The 17559-nt window shown below is 41.0% G+C and overlaps 1 long non-coding RNA gene across 2 annotated transcripts in view; it reads left to right on the top strand.

Annotated features, from left to right (window-relative positions):
* Positions 1–17559, top strand: part of LOC131455380 (uncharacterized) — a 152934-nt gene that overhangs the window by 11301 nt on the left and 124074 nt on the right. Inside the window, exons 3-4 of one of the 2 annotated variants that reach the window (XR_009239797.1) lie at positions 15–97; positions 16639–16700. This is a non-coding gene — a long non-coding RNA (uncharacterized LOC131455380). The remainder of the gene's footprint in view (positions 1–14; positions 98–16638; positions 16701–17559) is intronic. The other variant, XR_009239798.1, reaches the window with a different exon arrangement.

Here is a 17559-nt window from a genome sequence, read left to right as displayed (position 1 = left end):
TCTTTTGTTTGTAGGCTGTGGAAAGAACCCGCAGAAAACCCACTGGGACACAAGGAGAGCGACACTTCTGCTACACAAATTCCAGGCAAACTAGCTGGTAAGTGTGCATGTTGGTCCATTTACCATGGACTTTGCTCTTCATAACTTCACTGACCTTTAACAACCAAAAAAAGTTGTATTCTATGGCAAGACAAGGAAATCCATGAAAAGCATGTTTTTCCACATTAAAAGCCTGGATGTAGTACTTTAGTTACTACTTGGTAACAATTGAATTGTAGTAGACACGAAAAGTTATAGAAAAAAACATTTCTCCAGGTGAATATTTTCCCCCAGAGAGCAGGTCTGGGTCTTCACACAGATACTGTAAACGTGAGTAAAAGTAAATATGAGCTCTACACAAGAACATCCACATCTGAGGTGAAAACCAAGAGCTGGTAAAAGGTCAGTTTGGCAAAGCCATGTGACCTGTGGCACTTCCTGTCACTATGTTTTAGTACAGTGACTCTGAGTGCAAGGTTTCAGTTCCCTGACTTGATGGGAACAAGAATAAGATGGTTAGAGATGACAAATACCCCACAGCATGCATATGATAAATCCATCAGTCATGATCTGTTACATGACCTGTTGTATTTCATGTTTGTTTAGGCAAATCATTTGGGGTGTGTTGGGTATACTTTGAGGAGACTGTAGAATGGCCAAAGCCTGGTAGAGTTGGTCCATGAGTTGTGTCAGGCCCTGTGTGTGTGCCTGAGGCCATCTTGCAGAGTTATATCACAAGTTTTACTGTTTTTAACCGACTAATACTTTGTTCAATAATTAACACATTAGTAAGGTTAATATCTGTGTATCTTATGAACATCTGTGTCATCAGAGTGTTTCTCTGCACTAATGACAGGGTCACACAAGCATCTTTTCCCAGCACCAGCCTCATTGTGTTGTTGGGCTCAGGAAAAACATGCCGTGCCACTAATTTACAATATGAATTTTCTAAAGATTAAGTAAAATTCATGAAATGTGCAAACCAAGTGCTTGGGCTACTTCTAGATGAGCAGCATCAATCAGTCAATCCGTCAGTCACTCAGTGAGTCAGTTAGCATTGGATCCCTGGGTTATACCCCGTGATACTCTGGGTTTGCCACGCTGTAATGTACACAGCCATGTAAACACACACTATGTTTTTAAGCCTGCTGATGCTGCTGACATTGATCCTCACTAAATCATTTCAATGCATGCAAGGGATGTGTTACTGCAGCCTCAATGGCACACACACACACACACACACTTAATGTATTTTTAGCTTGCGGTCGTACTAGCTCAACAGTCTGTATTCCTGACCATCGTCGTGATAAAAAAGACACGATGTATGATTTTTCCCCTCATGTTAAACATGCTTACTGGTTGTTTAAAGTGCATGTTGTCTCCTGCACACGCTCTATTATGTTCTACTCTTGAAGAATAAAAACATCTCCCCTCTCAGTATGAGCGAGCTCGTCCGACGTCGCCTTGAAACGCGCATCTCCAGTGAACTTCCCCGAGTGAAACCCGGGGTTCCATCTTCAGGCCACGGTGAATTTATTCAGCCACATCTGGGGTAGTCGTTACAGAGCTGTAGCTCTGCTGAAAGGCAGTGGGAAGGAATTGTGATTGAGTGGTGTAGAAAGCACAACATGGAATAGAGACGAGCGAGAGGACAAAATGGGAGGGAATATTAACTCGAAAGGTCCTCATTTTTGTGTCAGACTGCCACGTTGGTGTAGTTTAGTCCCTGTTGTCACTAAGTGCTTGTTTCATGCTATGAAATATTAAATAATCAAACAAACAAACTGAAAATCAGTGTTTTTAGCTCATGGTGACACAGGAGTTGCTGGTCTACAGCTGCCTGACTGATGTGTTTTTGTCACTGGAATAAATCCGAGTGGTCGAGTTCATACAACAAAGCCTCAAAGTGACACATTTAGATGTACGGATGGAGGCAGCAGTGGATCAACAGCTCTTGTTTGCCCTGATGTGAAATCACAGATTTTCTCTATGGACTTTGGTGTGGGGTGTAAGTGGTTTACAATGTGTCATGAACTCCAGTTTCCAGGCAAACATGGCTGTCTAACGATGAAATAATGCAACAAACACATTGAGACAGGGCGGATTTAGGCGGGTGTAGCTTTCAGTGGGTGAGCCTTTTGTTAAGTGGCTCAAATCTGTCCATATCTCAAGCTGGTCTGTGCGCAGCCAGTACTCTAGTGGTGCATATGGCAAAGTCAGCGCTGCCCATGCCCTTACGTAACCACATTTCAAAAAACCTGAACTATCCCAATAACTACAGCAAGAAAACTGACTGAAAACCGGAGCACAATTTATCTTCAAAATCTGTTTACACTGTTCAGTATGTGTCTTTCTCTATATCAGATCTCACTCTTTTCTCTGTCTGTCCTTGTGTATGTGTGTGTGTGTGTGTCCTGTTCTTTCCCTGTTGCCTGGAATCACATGAAAGGTGGACAAAAGAAGTTCAGCTTCCTGTGCTGGGTGAGGTCCAAGGACCCACTGAGCATATGAAAGGCACTGCAGAGGAAAAGACAAAATGAACTACAGCAGTTGAGACGCATTAATACTTAAGACAAAGCCAGAGGTTTTGGGATGACGCGTCAAACCGAGGGATGAGTTCAGAGGAGTGTTTTGGAAAGCAACCCCCGAAAGGCACCGCCATCACATAATACAGTGAAATTAACTGGACAATAAAGTCCAAAATCTAGAAAAAAAAATAGCTTCTCTGAAGCAGAGATTCAGATCTGCTTTGTAGTGGTTTTGTGTTTCTGCCTTTTTCAAACATGCAGTACTGATGATTGAATAAATACTCTTGCATGAATACTTTTTCCAGTGGCTGGTGTTTGCACCACAGGTATCTAGCCGGCGGCTTTCATCTCTGCATGTGTCCAGCACCAGTGTTTTTTGGTTGCCCCCTGATTGCGTTGCTGTGGTTGGATGCAGCGAAGAAAGTGTTGAAGCCAGCCTCCTCTGAGAGGTCAACCAGGCTGTGTTAGAGCAGCCTGTGGTAGTCTTGTAATGGTGGCCTGCTCGCATGTGACCAGGACACACTCTTTTCTTTTGATGCCTTTGGTTCATGGTGGGGGAAAGCTGTCTTGCTTTGCCTCGTTAAACCTATAGAAACTGTTGGAGGGTGAAGCCCGTATGAAAAAGCATGAAGAATAACCATTATAACCCGTGTTGCGTGAGTGGAGGCAGAGTCGTCTAACCTGCTGCTGCCCTCAATAGACGATGACTTCTAATGGGCACAGTGACCATACAGCAGGAAAAGGTCTTGGCTCATTCTCATTGACAAAGCAGGTGCACAGTAAAAGTTCAGTCTCTGCAGTGGAGAGTGGCCAAGCCTGCAGTTTGAATTCAGTGTAAAATGGAAGCATAAAGGCTTTTCAAATTAGCACTGGGGAGGAACTGTTTTTTTTTTTTCCCTTTTCTTTCCAGCTGTGTTCAACTGAACCACCCAACCTTCTGTTCCATACATGAGACTATTTAGCTGCGGTTGTTATTTAATGTTTTGTTTTCTCCACATGTTCTGACTGACTAGGTGTATCTAAAGCAAATATTAAAGATATAATACATCGGTGTGGGAGTCACAGGGTACCTCACGATGCAATACACAACACATGGTCCACGATACCAACGTATATCTTTAAATAAATGAGAGCTTGAGGGCTTAGCTGCCGTGTACTGTGTGAGTGGTGCACAATTTCAACCAATTTGGGTTGAAGATATGTTCAAAACATTTCATTTTTATGTTGCCACAGGATGTTTTTCAGTTTCAGACGAGTGCTATATAAAGATTGAAAAAGCATTTTCAAATTAGCCATGGTTGAAATGACAGAAGTGATTTTTTTTGTTTTGTTTTTTTTTGTCCACTGCATCCTGTGCACAGTATTCAGATAAGATCTAATCAAGACAACCATAATTACATTTATGTGCATGGCAGTTCTTTTTGGAGTATGTTTTATTCCAGTGTGGTCATGCAGTGGTCAGACAAACACAAACGATGCCAGTGCAAGCAAACGTAATAGACTGATTGGAGAATTACCGACTGCTTTAAAGGACCAGTGTGTAACATTCAGAAGGATCTGTTAACAACTGTGTATTCACTGTAAAATAAACATGTTTTTTGTAGCTTAAGAATAAGCCTTTTACTGTAGGCAAGGGCCTTGTTGTACAGGGGGATCCATCTTATGTCACCATCTTTCTAGATCAGTCTAAACGGACAGACCACCCAGAGGTTTGTTTTGTGTTTTGAATTGGAAGCTTACTATGCAAACCAAGAAGAATGACATCCTCTCTTGGATGCAAAGGTCACCATTGTTTCTCTGACACGCCTGGGAGTCACCTTTAGATGTCAGTAATTGTTACACGCTGGACCTTTTAAATTGAAATAGCAATTTTAAAAAAAATATGTTTTTGGCCTGAAAAAACTCTTAATTCTCAGTTGATATCTCTGACTGCATCCCACTCTGCTTTCTAACCACAGCCTAGAAGTTACACAACACATGGATTTTATCAACATGTAAATTCTGGAGTGACTTCATACAAAGCAAATTGACAAAGACAGGAAACAGAAGGAGAGATTTTCTGTATATTAGGCTACATTTTCCATTCCAGGTGTTGTTCCCTGTTTGGATTGAGAAAACGCACGACGGCAGACAGTCTGCGGGTTCAGCTAAATAGTCTCCTAATGATTGTGACATTGTTTGACCCCGTGCTGTTGTAGGTTTCGTCAACACCGCAAACCTGGGTGAGCTACAACACATCCTGATGTCACTTACGAAATCCAATAGTTCTGACATGTCTTTACTTTGGAAAAAGTGAGGCTTCTTTTGTAAACTGGCCATAGAGGGCTGAACACCAGCACTGCCCTTACACCACACACATCCCCCCACACACACGCACACACACACACACTCGCGCATACTTCATCCTCATCCCACTGCAGAGCCAAGGCCAACATTTGATTGGAAATGACTGATAATGGTTGCTCTTTTGCACAGTTGGAAACACAAACAAACTCGACTCCAATATTGTGATGAAGGGAAGTATTTAGCTTTTCACTGCAGCCAGTGAGGGCTGTGATCTTCTTGTGAGATAATGTTATGTTTGTGTCATTAGGACACCATGGCTTGTTCACAAGTTTGTGTGGAGGATGATCTCCTCCCACCCACACCACACTTCCAAGACTGTTTATGTGTGTGTGTGTGTATATATATACACACACACACACACACACACACATATATATATATATATATATATATATATATATATATATATATATATATATATATATATATATATATATATATATATACACACACATACATACATACATATGTGTGTGTGTGTGTATATATATATATAGATATGTATGTCTTTTTTTGCATTAAACCGGAGCTTATCCCATTTCACTCCTTACTCCTACACCAATTTGTATGCTCATGTTTAGGAGAAGGGTGGCACTGAAAGGCTAACTGGTCCTTCAAATGAAGACTTTTCATTGGCACAGTTCAGAGTGTTATGAACCATTTTCAAGAATAACAGAACCAATGATACCAGATATTATCGGCCTGAAGATCTGCTGATTTGACTGACTACAACATCAGCTAAATATGCTGCTACCTCCTTTATTTGCATCCTCTATAACTATTGTGTTTTTTTTTTTTAAATCTATTTTGCTCAGTGAAGGAAATGTATATCTTCATCTGCTGCGAAATGAGTAGGAAAACTATTGTGCTCACTACAGAAGAGACTAAATGATCTTTGCAGTTGGGTGCAGAGAAAAATGCACATATGTATATCAGTATTGGTTATCCCCCCAAGTGTCTGTTTTTGAAAACATCACTTGACATTAAAATTGTTCCCTTTTGAGTCACTTAAACTGTTGTCAGACGCTCTGTAGAGTGACATGAAGTTATAAATTATATAAATATGACTTAAAATAGGTGGGGCGTGTACACGTCCTCTACAGGTTGTCATAATTTTCGGGAGCTTTTCAAAACATCGGTCAGCAGTTTTACATTTGCGAACAGAAGCACATGTGTGATTCTCCCTGAAAAGAGAAAGGTTCAAGTGTATTCATTTCCACAATTGCAATACATGTTTTGACAAGCAGAGGGACTTTGAACACTCATGTCACTGACACAAAACAAAGTCTTTAAAACCATAAAAGCTACGTGTAGGGCTTTCATGCTTACCTTCCATCAGGTTTACACTAACACTGAAGCCTTCTATATGCTGGTACCTTCATTCAACATGACAATCTAAATATACTCAGACAGTATTTACACAGGCCTTATCTACCAGACTGACATCTAACGTTGATTACACTGCAGTTTGGGGGCTTTGACTCTTTTGCACCAGTATTTCTCTTAAGTCTACAAAAATGTCTCTATAGAAATCTGCCAGACACTCAACATTCTTCTTGTCTAGCTTTAGTCTTGTGTAGTTTTATTCACCAGAGCAGTGGAAAACCCTTAAGGTCTTTTAGGCCCTTGGAGCATGCCAAGCATATCAGCATTTTTAAATTATATTTGAATTGTTGTTATTACATCGTTTTAAAAAATGTTTTAAATTTAAATTAGAAAAAAATAATATTTAATATGTATGTGTGTGTGGATTGACTGATTGGGTTACACAAAAGAAAAGGTAAATGCGGATTTTAATTTAACACAAACAACCAGCCAGGTCATTTCTAGTGTCGAGTAATCATTTTAGCTCTTAATTACTTGGGCTATTTTAATCATTTCAAGTGTTTCTCTGACATTAAGGATTTCATTTGCACTTTAATGCAGAAAGTACATCCATCATTTGGTAACATAGAATGCTATGCAACATTGCATAGGATCTGGTCACCCTCCAAGATAAAGCAAATAATGAATTTGATAAAAAGCCATTTCATATTTTCTTTAATCATCGCCCTGCCCCATCCTCCAGGCTTAAGGCTAGAGCTACTGTCTCGCATGGTTTACTCTGTATTCTGTCAAGAGGTTTAAGCTACTAGAAGTGCAGTTTGTCCAGACAGTCAGACAGCACAGATGGTAAAGGGATAAGACAGCTGTCCTCAACTGTCAAGGGATGTGATGTATCTGGATTAATGTTGCGAAGAAGAACCAGGAGTCTGCAGTGGACGTCTTGTGATAGCATCCACTCGCAGTCATTTTGTGAAAAATCGCCTCGATCTTTTGAACAATGGGCTCTTTATGAACTAAATCAACATAAATAATCCAGTAATAGACTTCACGGCCACGATGGGTATTCACCATACTTCACCTTCTTGACTTTTTGATGCAGATACTCCTCCTGAATGAATTAAATCGTTACAATTATGGCTTCAGTATAAAATATTTTGAATAACAAAATAACGTGATTGACAAAGATGTAAATGTACATTTAAAAGCTGGTGTACATAATATTTTTATTATTGCTCTGCTATGTCCTTCATCTGAAACTGGGTTCTGTTGAGCAATACTATCAGACCTGACTGAGGGAGTGTTTTGGTGTGTACACCAGCAGCACAAGACTCAAATGGTCATTTAAATCGGGTGGGAAACCTCTAAAACATACAGGGCAGGGGCCAGGATTGAGAAACACTAACTTAGAGCTGCCTATACAAAGTCAACATGTAAACTTACCATTATTTGTAATGTTATGTCGTGTATCTTATTATAAGACCATTGTGTTCATCATCCATTTGTCTTACATGTTCTGTTTAACCAAGTCTTTCAGACACATGGGCCTTGGTTCAGTCCCCTGGGACACAGCAGTCAACAATGAGTCTGAGTTTTCACAAAATAGAACTCGCCATATCACTGTGCTTTGCGGTAGACCCCGCTGATGTCATTCCAGTTGTCCTTGGCTTCTTGCATCAGAACCATATGATGCTCCCATGTTCCTCCACTGCTGCGCGTGGGTCTGGTTGTGGCCTGTGTGTATATACACCAGTGATTAGTGGTGACGATGATACTTCTGTAAACATTCCAGCTTTAGTGCAACTGCTGCTTTCCATTTTATGGCATCTGTCTCTTTTTGGCTAATCCTTGTGAAAATACAGGTTTCTTAATTTACTGGCTCCAAAAGCTTCCTCCAAAGTGAAAGTTTGGGTTGGGTGGGGGCTGAGGGCCATTGTAATCTCTTGCTCACTTGAAATTATGAAATTTAACTTGGTAGGGGTAGGAGAATCTTGAAAGGTGCCACCGATCCACCCCAAATCAGTCTCTTTATTATGTGTCCTTGATCGAACTTGTGACTTTATTCCATGAGTATAACTGACTAATGTGCATGACGAGAAGCTGTTTTCAGACATGAACTCAAGAGAATAGGCTGCCACAGACATTATCTGGAGATTTGACTAGTGAGCTGTAGGCGACATTCTTAGAATGTCCAAATTAGGGATGGGTCAGGTTCGTCATATACTGGTCAAAATCAGTGGATCAAATATCAGACGGATAAACATGTAAAATCTGATTCAATCCAAAAATCCTATATATCGCATGCTTCCCTATGCACAGACTGTAAAAATGCAAATGAAAATAAGCTAAAGCATTTTAGCTGAGCCATGATTTGGCTGTTTATGTGTTCCTTTTGGGAGAACGATATTTGTTACACGGTTGGAGAACTATGTCTTTGGAATTACGTAAATATGTTGTTCATAGTTCATTAATGACCTGAAATGACTGTATTGGACTAATATAGCTATAGGTAGATACTTGAGTTTGAGCTCAGTATTGGTATCGGACACTAAAAAGTGGTATCATCCCATCCCTAATCCGAATTGACTTGAGTTCTCATATAGAGCCCCTTCAGACAATCAGGAAATGGAAATCAAGGGCTTATGGGCAGGTTTGCACTAATATTGCATACATTCCTTTATCTAAACCACCCTAGTGCTCACTGAGTGATGTACAAGTGAAGAACCATCATTTCATTGTGCAGGCAATTGAAAAGCAAGAGTTTCAAAGTGCGGCAATGCCATTGACCCATCGTATTGAAAAGAGCCAATAATTTACTCATCTCCGTATTTCTCTCTATTTGCCCGGGGCACCATTGAAGCTAAAATTCTGATACCGATGATCAGTTTGAGACTTGTGTATTTGACCTAGAGCAAAAAGGTGGCTATAACCGCTTAATTGAATGTAACAGATTCCTCTGATATATTCCTTTTATAAGTAATCCATGCATAAAATATCAAGTAATGGTACATGACTAAACATGTGGGGGAGTTTGAAGGTAGATTTCTTCTTTTTGTTTTTTTGTAGAATGTTCTTCTGATGATGGTAATATGATATTCAGCGATCCACTTTTGATTTTTTTTTTTCATTTTGGCATTTGTACATTTTTGTGTGTGCACTGGTGTTAATAGTGTCTTGTATTGTACACAACATGTAGCTACTGGTTATCTTTGATCTACTGATCTCCTCTGTGCTCTTCTGCGAAACGGTGAGACTGAAAATACACGGAAACTAATTATAAAGCACTGTTGCCTCTTTTCAGTTAAATGTATTGGCAGCCAGTACAACAATTCACTTCATGTGGTACCTGTCTGTCAAACATGGTGTAGAATAAGTAGGTATTGTGTGTTGTTTATGACTCTGGCTTCTGTACCGTATTAGTCACACAAGAAAGATACTTTAATGTCGATGCAGACAAACTTGTCGACACGTTTAAGAGCAAAAACATACATAACCACACACGCACACCAACTGTGAAATGAAAACAAATGGCCCATTTACAAAGTACTAAAAGGTATGCTTTCACCATCTCTCATGCAAAGTAGCCATGTGAATTAAAACGGAGTTGGCATGGCTGTTGCCTTCTTACGAGAAAGTCAACAAACTCCAGAGCTCTGGTTTAAATCTCCGAGCTGGCAAAGCACTCAGTCGCCTCCTTCTCCTTCTCCCAGACATCATGTTCGCTGCATGAAGTTTGGTCATAGCGCTTGTTTTCTTACTGTTTCAAACCTCCTATGGCAATGACACAGTGCACCCGCTGTGCCCTTGTGTTGCCACTGCCCCCTCCCTTCCTTGTCCTCCTCTTACTTGATCTGTTTTGCCAGTGGCGTCTTTCTTTATTAAGAGCAAATGTCTGTTATTATGTGCAAAAGAAGTAGCGCACATAGCTCGCCTCTCCAACCTCCTGTGACCCCCTCACTGCACGTTAGTTTACGGGGCATTTGTCTTTCAACTGCTCCTCTGCCAATCTACAGTGTGGCTGGCTGTGTGGCGGACCACGCCTATATAGCCTTTCTTCCTGGGCAGCCACCAGACAGCAGCCAGCTCCTGGAGGGACCAACAGCGGCTTTAGCTGAGGGGCCAAGCCCGAGGCCCATTTGGTTTTGGTTTCCTTTTTGCCTGCCACTGTGCCACACCTAGCATGAGTTGGACTAAATGAGACCAGTGTGTAGATCGAAAAGATTGGGCTTAAACTGAAACCAATAAAAGGCGAGACTGTACAAACGGCTCCACGGCCCTTCGCAGGTCATATGTCTGTCATCTGTCAATTTATTCATGTTCTGCCCGCCCCACCCCGTCTATAACTCACTTATGCATAAATTCTCGGTGCACGCTATCGAACTGAGCCATTTAGAGTGAGGAGGCACGGCTCGTGCAGACATTGGCATTCACTTGTTTCTACTATTTTACTCGACACTATAGGCAGAGACACTTGCACAGGGAACATTCCTTCCAAATGAATATTAGGTTTTTTGAGCAGTAGAATTTACCTCTCAAACTTTTCAGAGGCACTGTCTTGTGATTCTAGTCATTGTCCAATCTGTTGCTTTTTTCTATGTAGTAATGTTGCTATTGCCTGGCAAAATTCCTATAGTGAGAAAAACAGTTGTGTGGAGCTGGTAGGCTTAATCAGGGTTGTGTGAACTCATTTGACAATGGTAACGTAGTACAATTCTAAATACAGTATATGTAAATGGCTCTATCTATAAATAGACCCATGGTTCCCTGGAGGGAAATGTAAACAACCAATTACACCTAAAAGTCAAGGTAATAACCTTCAGATCCTGCGGCGTTTTTCAAGAACTATCCAGGGGAAGCCAGAGAAATATCAGCTGCCATCTCGTCCAAAGTACTAAGGTTATAAAGATACATCCTTCCCTTCTAATTGCAAGAGCTGGAGATGGTCCAAGTCCTATTTGGTCTCTCCCTTGGCATTGTAGAAAGTCAAGTTCGAGAGAGTCGTGTTTCATTCAATTTTCCAAGAACTGCTTCATTTTTTTTTTCGTTTAAAGCTCACAGTTGAAAATCCCAGACCCAACAATAACAGTCCCTCTCATCTCTCTCATGTAGCGCGGCGATTAGTTTTGCAGATTGATGGTGTCGCCCAGCACATCGCTGCTGAAGTACAGATACTTTTATGGATGCTGCAACTGCCACATCTTTGCAACGTGGTGTGTTAGCACTGATTCACTGTTATTTATCTGAGCACAAGTGATTCTCATCTTCACTTGACAAGACCCTTCGTCATTAGGTCGATATGTCTCAGAGTTGCATAATTTAAACCTGTGTGAACCATAGAGAAAACTGAGTGTGACCCAAACCTCGAGAGATTCTGGTGTCACTGTTTTTGTACTCTCTGCATTGCTGCTTTACTGTGGATTTTTCTGCATAATATTCAGTAGTTATACATTTTTGTGTCTCCTCCTGCGTCCTTTGCAAGGCCATCCTTTCCTGAATATGCAGTGTCTGAAATCTAACAAACCGCTTAAATATTGCATTAAGGTGTTAGAAAGAAATGCTTGGCCTCTCCCAGAGAACATCATGAGATTGTTCTTTCATTATTTTTCCAATGTGGTCTTGGTTAGCACTGTTCAGGCTTTGTGTTACGACCAGGCTTAGGGGAAAACCTGATCGCAACATGAATAATGAGACTCCCTCTTCCCAACACACAAGAAACCACCAGCAAGAAGAAAAACGAACCATTTTAAACGTTTATTAAAACCAAGCACAACAAGTCTGCTGGCAGTCTGACTGTGAGTGGTTTGAGGAAGTCCACTGCAGCTGGGATGATCAGGCCTCTTGTACTGGAACCTCCTGTGCAGGACCGATCAGCTCCCAGGAGCCACCTAGACTCACACACATGTCATTCACTCGCACACCTGCAATCCCAATCTCACAATCACATGGAGACACATGCACACATGTAGAAAAGCAGTTTGTCGACATGTACAGTTCAGAGCTGCTGCTCTGAACTGTGCTGCCGCCACTGTTTTGTCCAATTCTTTGGTTTGTTGATCTTCAGAGGATGTTTATTGCAAAGAGGTTACAGTAAATATTTGAGTTTTTATGGTGAGTTTTGTCGAGTTTTGCAACTTCTTTTTTTTCAATGTGAGGCTGAGAGAAAGTACCACCCGATCACTGAACAGAACACAAGCCACAACAAAAAAAGATACATAATATTCAAACAGTTTGATTGATTGTCACTCTATAATTTACTACCTGAACAGGAGAGCACTATGTCAACCACGCCAACAATACCGAACCTGACCTAAACATTGTTTGTCTGAATCTGGCCTGAGAGAGTTTTGCAATGGGCCTCGGATTGGTAATCCAACCACTTGTCTCCATGCATCATGATGCAGTATTTTATGAAAGTTCATTTTCCAACAAAAACGTTAAATCACCAATAATGTGACCTAAATCTGTTTCAGTTTTTTTAAAGCCTCACACAGAGTAACTGGGAAATTGTCCCATTTTTTTTTCCAAGTGTGACAGCCAGGCATGTACACAGAACACACACACACATACTCAGATACTTGTATACAGTATGTGTATAAAGTGTATACAGAGATGGTTCACTTCTGTGGAAGTGCCCGATAGATGGCTGAAGCTGCCACAGAACTTTCTTACCTTAGTTTTTGTTGTAGGTAATGCCGGGCATCTGTAAATCAGGAAAAAAAAGTGGTAAAATGTAGTAGTGTGTAAGTAAGTCAGTAGGTACCTGCCTTAATTAGGACTCTCTTCCACTTCCCCTTATCTATCTCTGTCTATGTGTTATCTATCAGTCATTCATCTATCTGACAGAGTGAGCTTTCACTACCAAATTACATGTCTGGTATCTACCTTTCCCTTTTTTTGACAAACACTTAAGCTTTGGCAAAAAGACAGTAATATTATTGGAGAAAGTAAAAACGTAACGCTTTCATATCTTTGTGATCTTGGGGGTCATGGGGTCACAATACCAGTTGGTGCTGTTTAAAAGGTAAACAGATAAATAGATTTGTTTCTTTCGCTTTACTTCACTCTGTATGATGATAACTTTCTGTTGAATCCTTGCTTATTTTGCACACGGGAGAATAAAGACAGAGACACCAGACCCCATTTTGATGCTCTCCTTTGACTCAGCAAAAGCCAGCTCCCTTTTAAAAGCTCCTGCTCACTGACCCTTTTGTGAAGCCAAAGCCTTGGCAGGGTGCCCAACACGCGAAACATGGAAGGGAAAGTACTTGTTTTAAGGAGGGAAGCACAACACAGAAGGTATGTTGTGCTTGAGTGCCATGCCACTGGAACAGAGGAGTTTGATACTAAAAATACCTGCCCCCCCCCACCGCACTCACACTCCCCACACGCAAGAGCCGTTGCACTGGAAGACTTAACAGCTCGATGGCAATTACTACAAAATTACTCGTGTTTTCTCAAAGTCTTCATAATTTCCAGTCGACTTCTAATTCATCAGTTCACGTGTGCTTCATCCAGGGAGCTGAGGAAATAAAGCTAACGCCCTGCTGCTATTTAAAGCCTGAACTCTTCCAGGTATAGGCCTTGAAACTGTGCTCACTTGACCGTGCCAAACATTTACCAAAAGTCTTCGTCTGACACCTGTGACCAAGTCATGCAAAAGCAATTAGTGCAAACCAAACACAGACGTTTCATGTGCAAGAGAGGCCACACAAACCCATCAGTTATACAGGACTAAGCAGTAAAACCATTACAAGACAATTAAAATTCACTCGGACTGAATGGACTTGTTTTCTTTTGCTTAACTTACATTGGTGAGCGGTTGAGGAGCAGACATCAAAGCGCCTGCGTGGGTGTCTTACAGTCATCAATTGTGGTCAAGGCCCTGGTGGATTCATGTCAACTATGTAATGTACTTTATACCATTACTGTCACATCTCACACTGTCTTCCTCTAGCGAGCACTGAAATGGATGCGTGTGACAGTGACACACGCATGACCCCGTTCAGGTGGTTTGCATTTGGAGGAGAATCTATTTATAGGCCAGTTAAATAGAGCCAGGTGTTGTCAAAAAGCCTGGCCAGGGCTGGCTGGCTCTCTGGTGTCATGAACAGCACACTTAGATTACACAACTGAGGCTTCGACGGCCATGCCAGCTGAGGGGGAGGGGGGGGGAAAAGTACATTTACCCAATGTTCGGGAAGCCGTTCTTGGCCGTAGCTAAGCCTTCTAAGTGAAAGTACCAACCAAGTCATCAAAATCAGAATTGAAATACTGACTTAAGGGCAAAGGAGTGTGACTGCTAGGACGTTTTTAGTGCACAAAAACAAAATGTGGTCAGTGTATACCAGTGAGAGCATAATAACGGTATTTCAGTAACATAAACATGAATGTGTTATTATAAAAGCAGCATGTCTGTGTTTCTTTGCGTGTTTTGAAGGATCAGTTAGTCATTGTGGGAAACGGTAAATCACTAACTATTAATTTCAAGCGTGTGATGGAAATTTTCAGGATCACATGATTTTCCACTACCTTAAATCCACCGTTTCCCAAACTACGTATAAATAATGGCGACGGCACTCTCTTCGCCATTAGTTAATGTTTACTTCAAATTTCAGTGAAACATGACTGTGTATTTTTCTTCTTTATGAGTGGGATTTAGCTTCGCAGATCAAATGGAAATTGGCACCTATTGGATCATAAGACATCAGTTTAACATTAAGACGGGCAAAACTGTGGACTAATTATCAGGGCATAAAAATCTAGATAAAAGAAATCAAAAGAGACAAAAACAGAAGCCAATTCACTCTCAATATTTTGCCCATATGTTACTCGTGGCTTAAAGCTGCAGTGTGTAACTCTTTGAATGTCAGCAATACTATCAGTTTGTTTGTTTGATGTGAGATTCCATGCAGGCGAATGAGTGAGTAACGTTAGGCAAGAGAGAGCAAATTACGTGATGCCTGGGAAATGCAAATTCCAAGGTCTCTGACTCACCAAAGAAAATGACAGAAATTATGCCATGGGCAAAGCGGCTCTTACAAGTTGCCCTCCTATCTCAAGCTGTGTCAGCACATTCAGTCCTTGAATTTGAGGGAATTAGTCCTGAAATGTCCTTGAATTTGATGTCAACCAAGGTGGGGGAACCCTGATCTGACATATAATGAATCACTTTCTATGTGCAACTCGGGGTCTGAACACTGCTAAACTGAGCTAAATTGAGAAACACAGAGGAAGTCGTATGGAGCTGATTTGACATTTGACAATAATTTGAATAGTTGAATTTGCTATTTAAGTTATGCGCTACAGTTTAAAAAGAACCAAACTATTTGTATTTCTTCAAAGAGTATTCAATGTTGTTTTCATCTGTTCAAAATTACTCGTGACCCACAATAGTACAAAAAAAAACGACAACAAAAAACTGGCTCAATATGTTTTTCGGAAACGTCCACACATTGAACAAGGCATCAAATCTGTGTCCACGTTGAAGTTGCCAAGTCCAGACTACAGCAGACATGCTCCAAACTGATTTATAGAACTGACTACCTTTGATCTGAGGAAATACACAAACAGCGTCTCGCCGACCACAGATGCCATCCAGTTGGCTACAGTCTTTCACAGCTCCTTATAGCTGCCAAACCACAGGACTCTGCCCACTTCCAGTCTCCACTCCATCACATTAAATCTGAGCCTCGATTCAAAATGCGTATCGGTCGGTAGTCTGGGCTTCGTTGGCCACAGTCAAACACAGTTCCTCTCCCCACTGGTGTTTTTGCCCCAGTGGTAGACAGGAAGAGGAAGAGACAAAATGTCAACGTGAAAGATGCAAATGTTCAGGCCAAGTCATTATTGATGGTTTTATGTTTACTTTCTTTTAGAACAAAAATAAAAAGCAGCAGGTTTCTGCAAACGGTTGTTTTCTGTCTCAAAGTCTTGCATCTGAACCACCATGATGGAAAATCTGGAATGGTGTTTTCAATGTGCTGTTATTCTAAATTTCTCTTCTATTTTACACTTTTTTTTAAATCCCTGCTGACCTTTACTGACTGATGTACTTCACATGAGATGAGATGAGGAAAGTTGGACCATAGGAAAATTTGATACTTCAAGAAAAAGAGGATTGGTGTCAGTGGAGAGTGATAATACACCCAAACATTAAGAAAATGGGAGACATCTTGATGAACAATGTTCACATTAGACTCCAGTCGACCAAAACATTTTAGGAATGTCACATAGAGCCTCTACACATTTGTCCAAACTGCACATATAGCCCTTGGCCACCTATGTCAGTGTTATGGAATAAAAGTTGTAAAAAAAAACTACAACCCCAAACTACAGCAAATTAGTCTTTACAGCAAAAACTATACACATTTTTTATGTCAAATCTTTTCTGCTCTTTTTCAAGTGGCAGATTTCTCTAAAGAAAACCTTCAACCTGGAGCTTACGGAGAATAATACAACTTCAATGTGAGTACATTCCGTGCTGCCATGCACATCTTAATTAGCTGTTGATAGACGCTATTGCGTCCATCAACACCGATATTCATCAGCGCTGTTTATACTTTTTGGGTGGTGCGGGGCAGCAGACGAGGAAACCTGAAGAATTCTGTTCATTTAACAGTTAAGTCTGGCCTCGCTCGGCTCTGATTTCCTTTGGTTTTGGCTGCACCAGGTTCAGCTCTGCTGCATTCAAGGCCTGCTGGTCTTACGTCTGTGGCATCTGTTGTGGAATGTGATGAATTCTGTCCATGCCATTCTGACAGTTTTATACTTGCATGATCTGCTCCACCCTGATTCGTTGGATCGGGGGCTTGGATGTTTTAAATGTTTTGAAGTGCCAGCCAAGTATCGTTTTAGATGTGTAACATATTCACATTATCTCTTGCTATTTAAATGAAACATCACTGAAAACGAACCGTAACAAGAACATATTGACTTAGCTAGGAAAACTGTGAACTGGTGCTCCCTCAAGCAGGCACACTATTAGTGATGTGTGCCTCTTTTGAAACGTGAAGTCGAGCGTGCAACTGCGATTACAGGTGCACCAACATAAACACATTTCCAAGTGAAGCAATGTACACAGCTGTCAAGCGAAACACGCATGCATCGTGGTATGAAATGATGTAATCTTATGGAAAGATCTCGCTGTAAGTCGAGCTTGAATGTGTCTGCAACAGGAGGGACCGTGATGCATCTGCATCTTGGGCCACAAATTGTAGTTTTTAGTTTTTCTTTTGGCCTTCATTTGAGTTCATTGGTAGCTTCAACTTGAAGATTTTGGGTTCAATTCTTGGCTATGCTAGTCTACATGCTGATGTGTCCTGAC

Source organism: Solea solea, chromosome 2, assembly GCF_958295425.1.
Source record: "Solea solea chromosome 2, fSolSol10.1, whole genome shotgun sequence".
NCBI lineage: Eukaryota > Metazoa > Chordata > Actinopteri > Pleuronectiformes > Soleidae > Solea > Solea solea.
Note: the sequence above shows the minus strand (reverse complement) of the source record. Positions and strands in the feature narration are given on the sequence as shown.